The 13,723-nt window shown below is 36.2% G+C and overlaps 1 protein-coding gene across 12 annotated transcripts in view; it reads left to right on the plus strand.

Annotated features, from left to right (window-relative positions):
* R3hdm2 (R3H domain containing 2) overlaps positions 1–13,723 on the plus strand; it is a 152,144-nt gene that overhangs the window by 50,809 nt on the left and 87,612 nt on the right. For 5 of the 12 annotated variants that reach the window (XM_046466566.2, XM_046466563.2, XM_046466564.2 and 2 more), the window contains one exon: positions 52–98. The exons of the other annotated variants lie outside the window; for them this stretch is intronic. The gene's annotated coding sequence lies outside the window, so the exon portion shown is untranslated. The remainder of the gene's footprint in view (positions 1–51; positions 99–13,723) is intronic. 12 annotated transcript variants of the gene reach the window in all.

Here is a 13,723-nt window from a genome sequence, read left to right on the forward strand (position 1 = left end):
AAATGTCTTTATATCGAAGGCATACTCTAACGTTTTAATTTCATTTTTAAGGAAACTGTCCTGATACCTGAAAAAGCAGCTAGGTAAAGTAGACATGTGTAAGTAATTTACTTTCTGGTTATGCCAAACTTGCTTACAAATTGTATGTATTTACTTATATATTGATGTTGGGATATCAGATAACCAATCCATATCTGTTTTTTCATGGCTAATTATTTTAAATATATGTGCAGAAGTAGAATTACTGGATTAGAGTGTGCATTTTAGTGGAAGGAATGATTTTAAGCACAATAATACCACCAAACTTCCATGGAATCAAGGAAGGAAAACCTTAAAACAAGCCCCTTTAATATTTGTATCTTCATTATAGTTTCTCTGAAATTGGTTCTATATTTTTGCATTTTTATGTCCCCTTTATGCCCATATTAGAGATCAGAGTGTTGGTAGGATATATAATAATAGATTTAGTGTGTTATAGATTTGCTGTGGATTAGGCAACCCTGAAAAATAATTTTGAAAATTATTTAATCACATTAAAATCCTGTGAAAGAGGGGCTGGGATTGTGGCTCAGTGGTAGAATGTTCACCTTGTATGTGTGAGGCACTGGGTTTGATCCTTAGTACCACACAAAAATAAAGTAAATTGTAGTCACCTACACAACTAAGAAAAATATTTTAAAAATCTTGTGAAAGAGATTTTAGCTTGCTTATTTTATATCTCAATAATATGGGGAAGAGTACTGATCTAGCATGTGTAAAATCTTGGGTTTGGTTCTCTAGCACTGAAAAGGAAAAAGAAAAAAAAAGTGTGGCTTGGGGTTTTGAATTCAGTGGTAGAGCACTTGCCTAGCATGTTTGAGGCACTGGGTTTGATCCTCAGCACCACATAAAAATAAATAAAATAAAGGTATTGTGTCCATCTACAAATAAGAATGTTAAAAAAAAGAAATGATTACTTATCTGTGATTATAGAGCTGATATGTGATAGGACTTGGTAGACATGGTTCTAATAATTTATGTTTAAATCCCATGACAAAGTATGAATGGAAGAACCACATTTCAGTCAAGATTTTGGGGGTGGGAGGTTTAACTGAGAATTTAAGCCAGGGATAATTTACCACTGAGTCACACCCTCATCCTTTTTATTTATTTTGAGACAGGTCTCACTAAGTTGTTTAGGGCCATGCTAAGTTGCTGAGGCTAACTTTGATCTTATAATTTTCCTGTCTCAGCCTCCTGAGTTCCAATCAAGATTTTGAAAATTGTTAGGAAAAAAAGTTTTCCCTCCTACCTTGATAAATATAAAGGTCAGGTTGGAATTAGAATTCTTAGAATCCTCAGAGTTCTGAGAAAGAATGCAATAGTGCAGAGATATCCTACAAGTCTCATCTTTATCTACAACCTTCTCATCGTTTGTTACTTACCTGCCATTCAGACCATGAAATGAGTACAAGAGTGGTATGGTTAATAGGAGGATAGAATTTTCAAAGATACCTACTGAAAACCTTGAAGAGGGTTTCTGGGGCTGCTCGGTGGGTGGGTGATTATTGAGCCTAGTTAGGAGTAGTAGACTCAGGGGTTTCAGATAGGTATAACCCCTTGGTCCCATGGATAGCTTGCCCAGAGGGGATGGGCAGATCAGAAGAGGATCATAGTATTTCTGTCTACATGGTCAGGAAAGGGCCTCTTTACTAAGATCAAGAGTACTGGTGCCAGGACTCAAATGAGTTATATTTAACTAAATACTGTGTCTTGTCAATAGTAAGAAAGCCTAGATTTACAGAATTTACCTGTGTGGTGAGTACAGCAGAGATAAAAAAAACAGTTGATCTGACTATGTTTAGTTATACTCACAGTACTCTAAATGAACCATGTTTTAAATGAACTAGACTGTTTCTCCTTTGAAAATACCATTTAGGGGTGGGGTTATAGTTCAGTGATAGAGCACTTGCCTAGCATGTGTGAGGCACTAGGTTTGATTCTCAGCACTACATTTAAATAAATAAAATATATCCATCGACAACTTAAAAAAAAAAACTTCATTCCAAGTGCAGCTAGTCTTTGTGTAGTTTAAGTTTAATGGCACAGTTAGGAGACAAAGCCAATTTTTCTTGTTAAGATAGGTGAGGCAGGAGCATATGGTCTGTTTATATATTATATTGGCCTGTATTTTGTACTGAACGATAATTTCTTTGGTAATGTTTGTTTTGCTTAGTTTGGATAAACTAATATATAAAAAAACAAATTATATTTTCTTTTGTATTCTAAGTCATACATATAGGTAGATTAGTCATCATTAACAGTTTCCTGAAATGGTCTTTAAAGTTTTAGTTGTCTGAAATTGATCTCAAGCTTTTGGAGAGTACTTTTGTTTGTTTTAAATTTTTGTGAAACCAGGGGTGCTTTACCACAGAGCTACCCAAGCCCCATAACCCCTTTTTTAAAACAGGGTTTGCTAAGTTGCCCACGTTGTCCTTGAATTTGTAATCTTCTTGCCTTACCCTCCCAAGTTGGTGGGTTTATAGGCATGTGCTCCCCTTTCCAGAATGGGAGAGTGGTGTGTATTTTGATGGCTGTGAGGAAATCAAAGTGTAGAATGTTATTTGTTTATCATTTATATATTTCTGGGTTGTGGTCATTCTGGTGGTTCTCAAGACATCAGTCTTAAGATTGATTATCCAGTTACCCTGTTCATAATGCAGTGGGTCGGTTGAAACCTGTATAATTCATTGAGCCCAGAATTTGGACTATCCTCATCTAATTACAGATTCATCAGTCTCTTAGAGTTGGAGTTTAATTTAAATCTGGAAGACAATAATCATAGCTTCTGTTCAGTTTTCAAACTACCTTTTTATTGATGAAAAAGAATCTTGTGTTCATATGTGTTGTATGTTAGGGTCTATTAAAGATAGAAGGATGAATAGAAAAATGGCAAGTGTTATGTACCTTCAGTACAATAAGCATAATTAGTGAGTAAAAGCTTAGATTTGTGTTAAACCTAAAACTTGGTGGTATGGAAAGTAGAATTATAACCCTCTTCTGATTTTTTTAAACATTTTTTCCTACCAAGTGTGATAGTACATGCCTGTAATCTCAGCTACTTGGGAAGTTGAGGCAGAAGAATCTTAGGTTTGAAGTTAGCCTGGGCAACTTAGTGAGACCCTGTTTCAAACCAAAAAATTAAAAAGGGGTAGGGATGTAGCTCAGTTGTAGAGTGCCCCTGTGTTGTATCCCCAGTACCACAAAAACAAAAAAAAAATATGGTTTTCCCTATGTTTGAGTTTTATTTGTTTTAATAACTACTGTTGCCAAGTAGTATTATTATTTATTAGCTCTCATTATCAGATTTGTCATGTTCCTGAAAACTATTTGATTTTTGAAAAAGTATATTAGATTTTGGCATTTGAGTTCACTTTCAGCAGCTTCCATTATTGCAAAGGGCTTAGGAATTTGTTCACAGAAAATAATTTTCTCTGTGACTCTTGATTTCCCCCACCTAGACTCTCTAGCTTGTGGTCTATTTTTAAACCCTGCTGCTGTGTTCTGTACTGCGGCAGTTCTTTTCTTGAATTATTTATCATTGTTTGGAGCTGAATGGAGCAGTATGTTGTTTTCAGTGCTGCTCATTAGAACCCACATGTCTGTCTTCAGCTTGGTTGACAGATTTGGTTCATGTTAAATCCCACTGGCCCATCCTGGGAAGGCTATGGGGCAGTGTGGGAACAGGCCACTATCTGTGATATACTGTAAAATAATTCAGACTTTTTATTGTTGTTTTGTTTCAGGAGCAGTGGGATAGAGAAAAGCTGTGCTACCTTTTTCCTTTACAGTCTGCTCAAAGTTAGAGACTGTATTATGCTGACTTTTCTGATGACTTGTATTTTTTTGTCACATTGATGTTATTTATTTGGAAGAGAAGGGAACAGTCTCTATGAAAGGCATGACATTAAGTGAAGATTCCTTTTAGTTATAGGCCAGGCACAGTGGTACATATCTGTAATCCCAGTGACACTGGAGGCTGTGGCAGGAGAATTGCAAGTTTTAAGCCATTCTGGGCAATTTAATGAAACTCCAGCTCAAAAAAAAGAAAGAAAAAAAAAAAGAAAGAAGAAGCAGCAGCTAGGGATGTAGCTTAGTAGTAGAATGCCTCTGGGTTTAATCCCCAGTACCACACACACATGTACAAAGATTTCTTTTAGTTATAAATTTAACCTGTATGTTTGGGGACATTTGGAATTTCCTGGTTTTGGGGTATGGGTTTGTTTTGTTTAGAATTTTTTTTTTCCATTGATTATTCTCTCATGGGCTTAGAAGGAAGGTAGTAAAATCTAAGAGCAAGACAATTATTTCAAATGTTATTCCTTCCCACTTCTGTTTTGCAGTGCATCAGAACTGATGTTTCTCTTTTGTCTTCATTCTCTATTTTTTTCTGCATCCTGTCATTCATGAAAACATTTTTTTTTCTTTATCAGTTTTTTTCTCTTTGATGTATGAGAACTATCACTTATGTATTCTTTCTTTTAAATATTTAACCCTTGGTTGTTACTATAGGCAGAAAGAGGATAAATTGTCAATTACTAGAGCACTAAAGAGGATGAAACCTTGTTTATCTGCCCTGCTTTGTTGGCCAGTTCTGAGTTTGCCTGTACCTTTTTTAAAAAAGTAATGGTATTCTTGGAATGGTGGAGAGTTATTTTTGTATTTTGAACTAGAACAAGCCTTTTGTTCTTCTGTTGCTACTTCTAGTTAAGTTCTGCTGGACCAGAAACTGGTATCTCACTGCCCAGTGATTTTTGTTATTATCATCATTATTTCATCTTCCTGTGGTAATGGCTGTCGGATGCACAAGTTCCATATTCTCGGTAGGACCTTAGGACAGCTCTATTCACTGAATGTTCTCATTAACTTTTCTTTGAACTATGTCAGACAAGTTGAATTAGAGTAAACTTACTATATTTTTTAAAAGAATTATATATTTAGTTTTAAATTGACAAAGTACATTTATGTATGTATTTATTTTTAATTTTTTTATTTGTTAATGGACCATTTATTATATTTATTTATATGCTTTGCTGAGAATCAAACCCAGTGCCTCACACATGCCAGGCATGTGTGCTACCACTGAGTCCCAGCCCCAGCCCCTATTTATTTATTTATTTAAATATATATTTTTTAGTTGTAGTTGGACACAATACATTTATTTTATTTTATGTGGTGCTGAGGATCGAACCCAGGTCTCGCACATGCTAGGTGAGTGCTCTACTTCTGAGCCATAACCCCAGCCCCCCTATTTATTTTTTAATGTGATGCTGAGGATCAAACTTAGTGCCTCACATAAGCGAGGCAAGTGCTCTACCACTGAGCTACAACCCCAACTATCTTTGCCTCTTTTTGCTCTCTTGCAAGTTAACTTGACTCTCCTTTTGCCAACACATTTCCATTATTTCTTGAAAAATCCATTTCAAATTATATTTTTAGAAAACTTGCCATGATTCAAGCTGTCTAACTCTTATTAGTCTATACTCTTACTTTTTGTATTAATGAACCTTTATTTTTAAATGGGGTACTTGTGATTTAATAGCCCCTACACTTAAAAGTTAAATCTTTTTTTTTTAAACAGCCTGCTATTTTATTTTTGAAAAATTTTTTTAGTTGTAGATGGATGCAATACCTTTTTTTATCTGTTTATTTTTATGTAGTGCCAGGCATCAAACCCAGTTCCTCATGCATGCTAGGCAAGCACTCTACTACTGAACTACAACCATGGCCCCAAGCATTATAATCTTTTTTTTTTTTTTAAGTATATTTATTTTTTAGTTGTAGTTGGACACAATATCTTTATTTATTTATTTTTATTTGGTGTTGGGGATTGAACCTAGGGCCTCGCCCATGCTAGGCGAGCGCTCTACCGCTGAGCCACAATCCCAGCCCCCCCCCCCTTTTTTCTTTATTATCAAAGTTTATTGTTGGGGTCACTTCCTATCTATCACGGAGTACACTATATCTGAATGTGATACAGTCATTCTAGGGTAGCAGCCATTCTGCAGAACAGCTGTACTAGGGCTCTGTTAGGCATAGTTCATGTTAAGTCATGGAAGGAAGCCCAGGAGACCAAAGCAGCAGTGCCGTCACTCCAGGAATGCTTCAGTGCTGTACAGCCTGTTATGCATCATCTCCGTTGGTGAGGAGACTTGAGGTGCAGGGCAAAACAGGGGTCGAACCATTTCTATTCTCTTGGCAAGGTAACTGGCTCCCACATAGGAACTTAAAACTAGGTCCTGTAGCATCTTTTAAGCTTCCAAAGCAAGAGAAATAGGACATGGAAAAAAGCTAGGAATTGGGCCACTGGAGGAAAAATTAAGGAAGGAATGGAAGCTTCTGGAATGAAAAGTAACAGGTTCTGGGTGCCATTTTTGGATGTGCAAGAATATGGTAGTTAAGCAGATGGGTGAACAATTCAGATACTGAAAGTTATTTGGATACTAGAAGTTAAGTGGAATTTTCCTCCTAGGGGGAGACTGGTTTAAAAAGATCAGAAAGGTGAATCACTAACAAGAAGATGAGCACCTGAGTAGAAATAGGCATTTCAAGATGCCAAGAACAACTTGTAATACACCTGTGACCTTCGTCTACAGAAAGAGTGACTGCAGCAGCTAGTTAGCAGGCCCAACCCAGGAATGATGGCTCTAGCAAAGGCTTCTTCTGAGGTTCTGGCACAAAGAGTTATAATCTTAAGGAGAAATAAGAAGTGAATGGATTTGTTTTTCTGTCACTGTTTCAAATTTCTGTTGCATTTGAATTTTACATATTTTTTAAACTCCAGATTTTGATGATATGAGCAAGAGCAAGGATCATTCTTTTGTGGGATCTTGTGAAATGTTGTCACTGCTCTCAGCACCTGCCTCAATATGGGGCAGATTCATCAGATAATAGGATATCAATGTAGGGAAAAAGAGATCATAGGTATTAGGGGTCTCTGTTTAGTGTTTTTTAGAACAATAAATATAATGACTTTATCATCTTACGTGAGATTATTTTTTGGAGACTAAAGATTGAATGTACAAAAAAAGACATAGTAGGTTTCTAAAATAACCATCCAGGTTTTCTCTGCATACTAAAGTTTGTCCATATTTGTTATTGGAATATTAAAAGGATGGCTTACTTGAGCTAAAGTCTATTCCTGATAACCTGATGATTTAATTTTATGTTCTTTTCTTTTTTAGTGGGGTACAGGAAGGGTACTGAAGGTCCAACTCAGGGGCACTTCATCACTGAGTTACATCTTTTGCATCTGTAGTCCTTTTTATTTTTTATTTTGAGACAGGATCTCACTAAATTGCTGAGAATGGCCTTAAACTTGGGATCCTCCTGCCTTAGCCTCCGGAATCCATGGGATTACAAGCCTATACGGCTGCACCTGGCTATTCATTTTTTTTAATAGCTTAATTTTTATTTTATTTATCTTTTTTATATACCTTTATTTTATTATGTTTTTATGTGGTGCTAAGGATCAAACCCAGTGCCTCACATGTGCTAGGCAAGCATTATACCACTGAGCTACACTCCCAGCCCACATTCTTTTCTTAATAAAATTGAGATCACATCAGTTTAAAAGTCTTTTGGGGGGGTGGGGGAACCAGGGATTGAACTCAGGGGCACTCAACTACAGAGCTACATCCCCAGCCCCCCCCCCCCTTTTTTTAAATTTAGAGACAGATCTCACTGAGTTGCTTACTGCCTCACGATTGCTAAGGCTGTCTTTGAACTCGTGATCTTCCTTCCTTTCAGGCATGCATTACTGCACGCCCAGTTTACAAAGTCCGTTTAGGTAACTTTGAGAACCAGAATCACATATTATCTGAGGGCTTTTAACCTGATTTGCTAAACCCCCATGACACTTTGCAAGGGAGTTGGTTTGCTGTGGAGATTTTAATTAAGAATAGGATCCTGACCATTTAGGAAGTGGAATGATAGCCGGTGTGGCATACCCCGTAATCCCAGCTGTGTAATCAGGAGGCTGCCTGGGCAACTTAGGGGGATCCTGTCTCAAAATAAAAAAGTAAAATGGGATTGGGGATGTAGTTCACTGGTTGAGCACTTGCCAAGTATGTGTGAGTCCCTGGGTTCAATCCTTGTACTGTTACAAAAAACAAAAACAACCCGCCCCCCCAAAAAAAAAAAAAAAAACCTGTTGAGCTATGTTTCATCTTCCTGACACAGTTTGAATTCATTTGATGGACAAGAAGAAAAATTTCCGAGGTTAATTATTTGCCTGAACCTTTGTGTTAGAATAGAATAATTATAAATCAATATCCTGACCACTTGTGCTGCCACCCAAGTCATGTCAGGCAAATCCTCAGATTTGATACCATTATTCCATATTCAAAAAGCAAACAGTCCCCAAGTCCACCCATTACATCTGGCTACAAGTGCAGAGTTTCAGAATCCCCAGGACCACCCTCAAGTTCAGTAATTCTCTAGAAGGACTCACAGAACTCACTAAAGCTAGTTTACTGACAGTTATAATTTATTACAGCAAAAAATACAGATTAAAATCAGCAAAGGAAAGAGACGTATGAGCAGAGTTCAGGAGGGTTCCAAATGCTAAGCTTCCATTTTTCTCTGGAAGTCTGTGACTTCCTAGTGGAATCATAGACAGTGTTAATTTCTCCCATCAGTGATGTGTGATAATACATACAGAATATTGCCAACCAAAGAAACTTACCTGAATCTTGTCCAGAGTTTATATTTGGGCTCTAACACATAGATTTGATTGACTACTTGGGGAGCTGACCTTAGTCTCCGGCCTTTCTTGATGTCAGAATGTCATTCCGACATCAGGAAAAGCCCCAACCATAAATCATGTTGAGCTAACATGGCTGGGTCCCCAATAAACAGACCCTTGTGAAGAAGACATTCTAAGGTTACTTCCAGGTGTTGAGGGCAAGCTGAGGGTCTAGCTCAGGGTTAAACCTCTTTTTGGTTAAATACTTGATTACTACAAGGTGTTTAATTTTCAGAGCCAATTAAGAGGAAGGGAACGAAAACTAATTTAATATTTTTGAACCACACAAATTTATTTCAAAAATTTAAATATATGTTTTTAAAATTTTTTTTAAAAGTAGATCCAAGTTGATAGGCCTCCCAGGCAACTGAGAGAAGCAAACTCAGATCATCCTTTGTGGAACATACTTCAACCCTAGCTTCAGAAGATTCTTTTTCTTCATTTTAAGCATTCATTTTTAAAAAAATATTTATTTTTAATATATGTGGTTGGACACAATACCTTTATTTTTATTTTTATTTATTTATTTATTTATTTATTTATTTATTTATTTATTTATTTATTTATATGTGGTGCTGAGGATCAAACCCAGGGCTTTGCATATGCTAGGCGAGCGCTGAGCCACAACCCCACCCCCCTATTTTAAGCATTCTTAAAAATAGTTTGCTAATATGTGTAATCTGGTAATAATTAACAATAAAAATAAAATCACAAAATAAACTAGTCATTGTAAATAATCATTCATAGAAACAATTGATTCAGATTCATAGAAATTTTAGGTATTGTCGGGGCTGGGGATTTGGCTCAAGCCGTAGCGCACTCGCCTAGCATGCGTGAGCACTGGATTCGATTCTCAGCACCACATTAATGTAAAATAAAGATATTTAAAAAAAAGATATGTTATTTTCTTTAAAGAAAAAGAAGTTTTAAGGTATTGTAATAAATATTAATAATATTTATTATATAATCTTATTCTTATTTTTCTTAGTATAATTTTGGTTTTTTTGAGACAGGATCTTGTAAAATTGCCCAGCCTGTCCTCAAACTTGATATCCTCTGCTTCAGTCTTCCAAGCTAAGATTACAGGCATGTGTAACTATTTTTTGAAGCTGGGGAATAAACCCAGATCCTCTCACATGCTAAGCTCTACCACTAAGCAACACACCCCAGTAGATACTGGAATTATTGGATATGCAAATAGGTGGTAATCTCCCTAAATTGAAGAGACAGAAATTCTTAGAAAGCTAAAGCAACTAAGAATTTATAGAGCAGAGTATAAACCCATCATAAGTTGGAAATGTCATAAGTACTAAATTCATTTAATACTACTAATTTATGGAACTCTGTGGCTTGACAGCACAATTCATTGTAAACTATTGGTTGTTTACCTTTGTGATCATGTAGTTTATTGGGAGCTATGGCTTATTGCTGGTATTGAGGAATGAATCCAGCACTTTTTGCATGTTTGGTCTACCACTGAGATACATCCACAGATTTTTTTTTTTTTTAATTTTAGATGGACACAATGCCTTTATTTTGTTTATTTTTATGTGGTGCTGAGAATCAAACCCAGTGCCTCACATATGCCAGTCAAGTACTCTACCACTGAGCCACAACCCCAGCCCCATCCACAGCACTTTTTAAAGTTTTGTTTTGAGACAGTTTCACTAAGTTGCCTAGTGTTGGCCTCAAACTTGTGATCCTCCTCCCTCAGCCTCTTGAGTAGCTAGAATTAGAGTAGTAGCACCACTGTACTCACCCTAAATGTGTATTTCTTTTACATCATTGTAAAGCTGGAAAATTGTAAGTGAAATAATTGTAAGTTGAGGATTCTTTATTTGAGAAGATAGAGTTTCACTTGAGAGCTACAGATTGCTGCAGAGGTTTCCCCTATACCTATACTTTTTATTTTATTGTAATTATTTTTTTAATGTATATATGACAACAGAATGCATTACAATTCTTATTACACATATACAGCACAATTTTTCATATCTTTGGTTGTATACAAAGTATATTCATACCAATTCATGTCTTCACACATGTACTTGGGATAATAATGTCCATCACATCCCACCATCACTTCTAACCCCATGCCCCCTCTCTTCCCCTCCCACCCTTCTGCCCCATCTAAAATTCGTCTATTCCTCCCATGTTCCCCCTCCTTACCCCACTATGAATCAGCCTCCTTATATCAGAGAAAACATTCCGCATTTGTTTTTGGGAGGTTTTTTTTTTTAATATAGTAGTCATTAGTTGCTTATGTATCTTTAGTAGGACTAACCACAGTTCAAGTGTTAATAGCCACAATTTCATTATCACAGAAAGTTCTTTTGGACTTTACTTCTTTGACTCTTTAGTAGAGTACTCATCAGTTCATGGGAGTGAGGAAGCTACCCAAGCAGAGACAGACTGTTGGAACGGATGGAATACAGGGACATTAGTGTTTTGTATTTCCACTAGACAAAATAGAAACACCTTGTAATACCTTCGAGATTGAGAAGAGTCCTTAGAATGGTATTGCCTCTAGTGATATCAAATTAGCTTTAGTTTAAATGCTGGATCAATCTAACAAAACATGAAAACATGTTTCAGAAGAATCAAATTGTTTCTAAGTCACTGAGTCACAAAATAAATCCAAAATTAGTTAAAGGAATGTTTAAAATCCCAGCAGTTAGCCAAGCTGAGATGGGAGAATTGAATTGCTTGAGCCCAGGAGTTTGGGACCAGCCTAGGATCTCATCTCAAAAATGAAAAAAGAATATGATAAATTGTGGTATAAAGGTGTATTAAGAATTGTAATGCAAAATAATAGTAATAAAAATAATAATAAGAGAGCTCATGTATAATGGCAAAAAAAAAATGAAAAAAGAAAGAAAGAAACAAACAAACTTCTAGCAGCCAACAATGTAAAATTTAATTTGGCACCCACTCACAAGTTATGAAGTATACAAATAAGCAGAAAATAATGAGAAAAAAGTTAGTAAAAATAAATTCAGAAATGACAGATGGTAGAATTAAACAAGGGCATTGCTAATTATTATGTATGTTCAGGAAGACATTTTGAGACGTGAGAGATAAAAATGATAAAAACTTAAACTTCTGGAGATGAAAACTACAATGTCTGAGATGAAAAATACAGTGGCCAGATTGACAACAGATAGTACTAGAGAATAAAAAATTAGTAAACTTGAAGACATTGCAAAAGAAACTTACCAAAATGAAAAATAGGAAAAAGACTGAAAAAAAATGAACAGAATATCAGTGAGCAGTAAAACATCAAATGCTATAAGAATATGTGTAATTGGTGTCTCAGGAGTGTTCAGAAGCAATACTATCTGAAATTTTTCTAAATTTAATGAAGACTGTGCAAACAGATCCAGAAAAGCTTATGTATGATTTTCTCTTCATCACAGATCTTAAGCAGTTTAATTCAGTATGCCTTGATACCTCTCTTTGTGATATTGTTTGGGTTCTTTAGCTGTTTAGATATATGGGAACCCAAAACAGAAAAACAACAAGAAAAGATATAACAAGGCACATTTTAATCAAATTGCTAAAAACTAGTGATGATGTCTTTTTTTTTTTTTTTTTTTTTTTGGTGCTGAGGATTGAACCTAGGGCTTCATGCATGCTAGGCATACTTTACCCCACTGATCTACATTCCCAGCCCCTGGTGATAAAGTCTTAAAAGTAGACGGGAGGGGGGGAAATAAATAAATAAATATATATATATATATATAGAGAGAGAGAGAGAGAGAGAGAGAAAGAGAGAAAGAGAGAGACAAAGAGAAACCAAGGTGTTATAGGCTGAATTGTGTCTCCTCCAACCCCTGCAAATTCATATTAAAGCACTAATCTCCAGTACCTCAGAAAATGGCTATATTTGGAGATAGGATTTTTAAAGAGAAGATAAGTTAAAAGAGGTAAGTAAGCCCTAATCTTTTTTGGGGGGTGGGGTGGGGAGGTACTGGGGATTGAACCTAGGGGTGCTTAACTACTGAGCCATATCCCCGGTCCTTTTTTATATTTATTTATCTTGCTGAATTGTTTAGGGCCTTGCTAAGTTGCTGAGGCTGACCTTAAACTCATAATTCTCTGCCTCAGCCTCCTGAGCCACTGGGATTATAGGCTTGCACCACCATGCTCGGCAAGGTATGCCCTAATCTAATTTGACTTGCAAGGAAAGGAGATTTAGACACACAAAGGTACACCAGCAGCATGGGCCTGCATGAGGAAAGACCATGGGCATCCATGAGGAAAGGCAGCCATAAGGAAGTCAAATGGAGTGATTTTAAGAGTCACTCCATTTGACTTCCATATGGCCCTGTTTTGTATTTTATTTAGAGACAGGATCTCACTGCGTTACTTAGTACCTCACCATTGCTGAAACTGGCTTTGAACTCATGATCCTCCTGCTTCAGCCTGTCCCAGGCTGCTGGGATTACAGGCATGTACTACTGCACCTGGCTAAAAAATTTCTATATGCAGCGAAAATATCTTTCAAAATTGAAGAGGAAACTGTTCAGAATAGACAAATCTCTTAGAAAGTGACTTAGTTTCTAAGTGCTGAGAATTAAGAGAAAACGAGTTATTGCTAATGAGTATAGGTTTCTTTTTATATGCTGAAAATGTTCCAAAATTAATTTTGGTATTGGAAGTACAACTTGAATATACTAAAAGTCACTGAATTGTATACTTTTAATGGGTGACTTATATGGCATATGAATTTTATTGGTTAAAAATGTAGATGAAGGGCTGGAGCTGGAGCTTATATGTGGTAGCTTAGTGGCACAGCAGTAGAGCATCCCTGGGTCCAATCCCCAGTAATATAAAAGAAAGAAAAGAAAAAAATTAAATTGACTGACTAAAACAAAACCAAGAAAACTGACTGGGTGTGGTGGTATATTCTAGTAATCCCAGCCACCTGGGATGCAG

The sequence above is a fragment of the Marmota monax genome, unplaced genomic scaffold (genome assembly GCF_021218885.2).
Source record: "Marmota monax isolate L192 unplaced genomic scaffold, Marmota_monax_Labrador192_F-V1.1 WCK01_AAM20220418_F8-fsc00151, whole genome shotgun sequence".
Taxonomy (NCBI): domain Eukaryota; kingdom Metazoa; phylum Chordata; class Mammalia; order Rodentia; family Sciuridae; genus Marmota; species Marmota monax.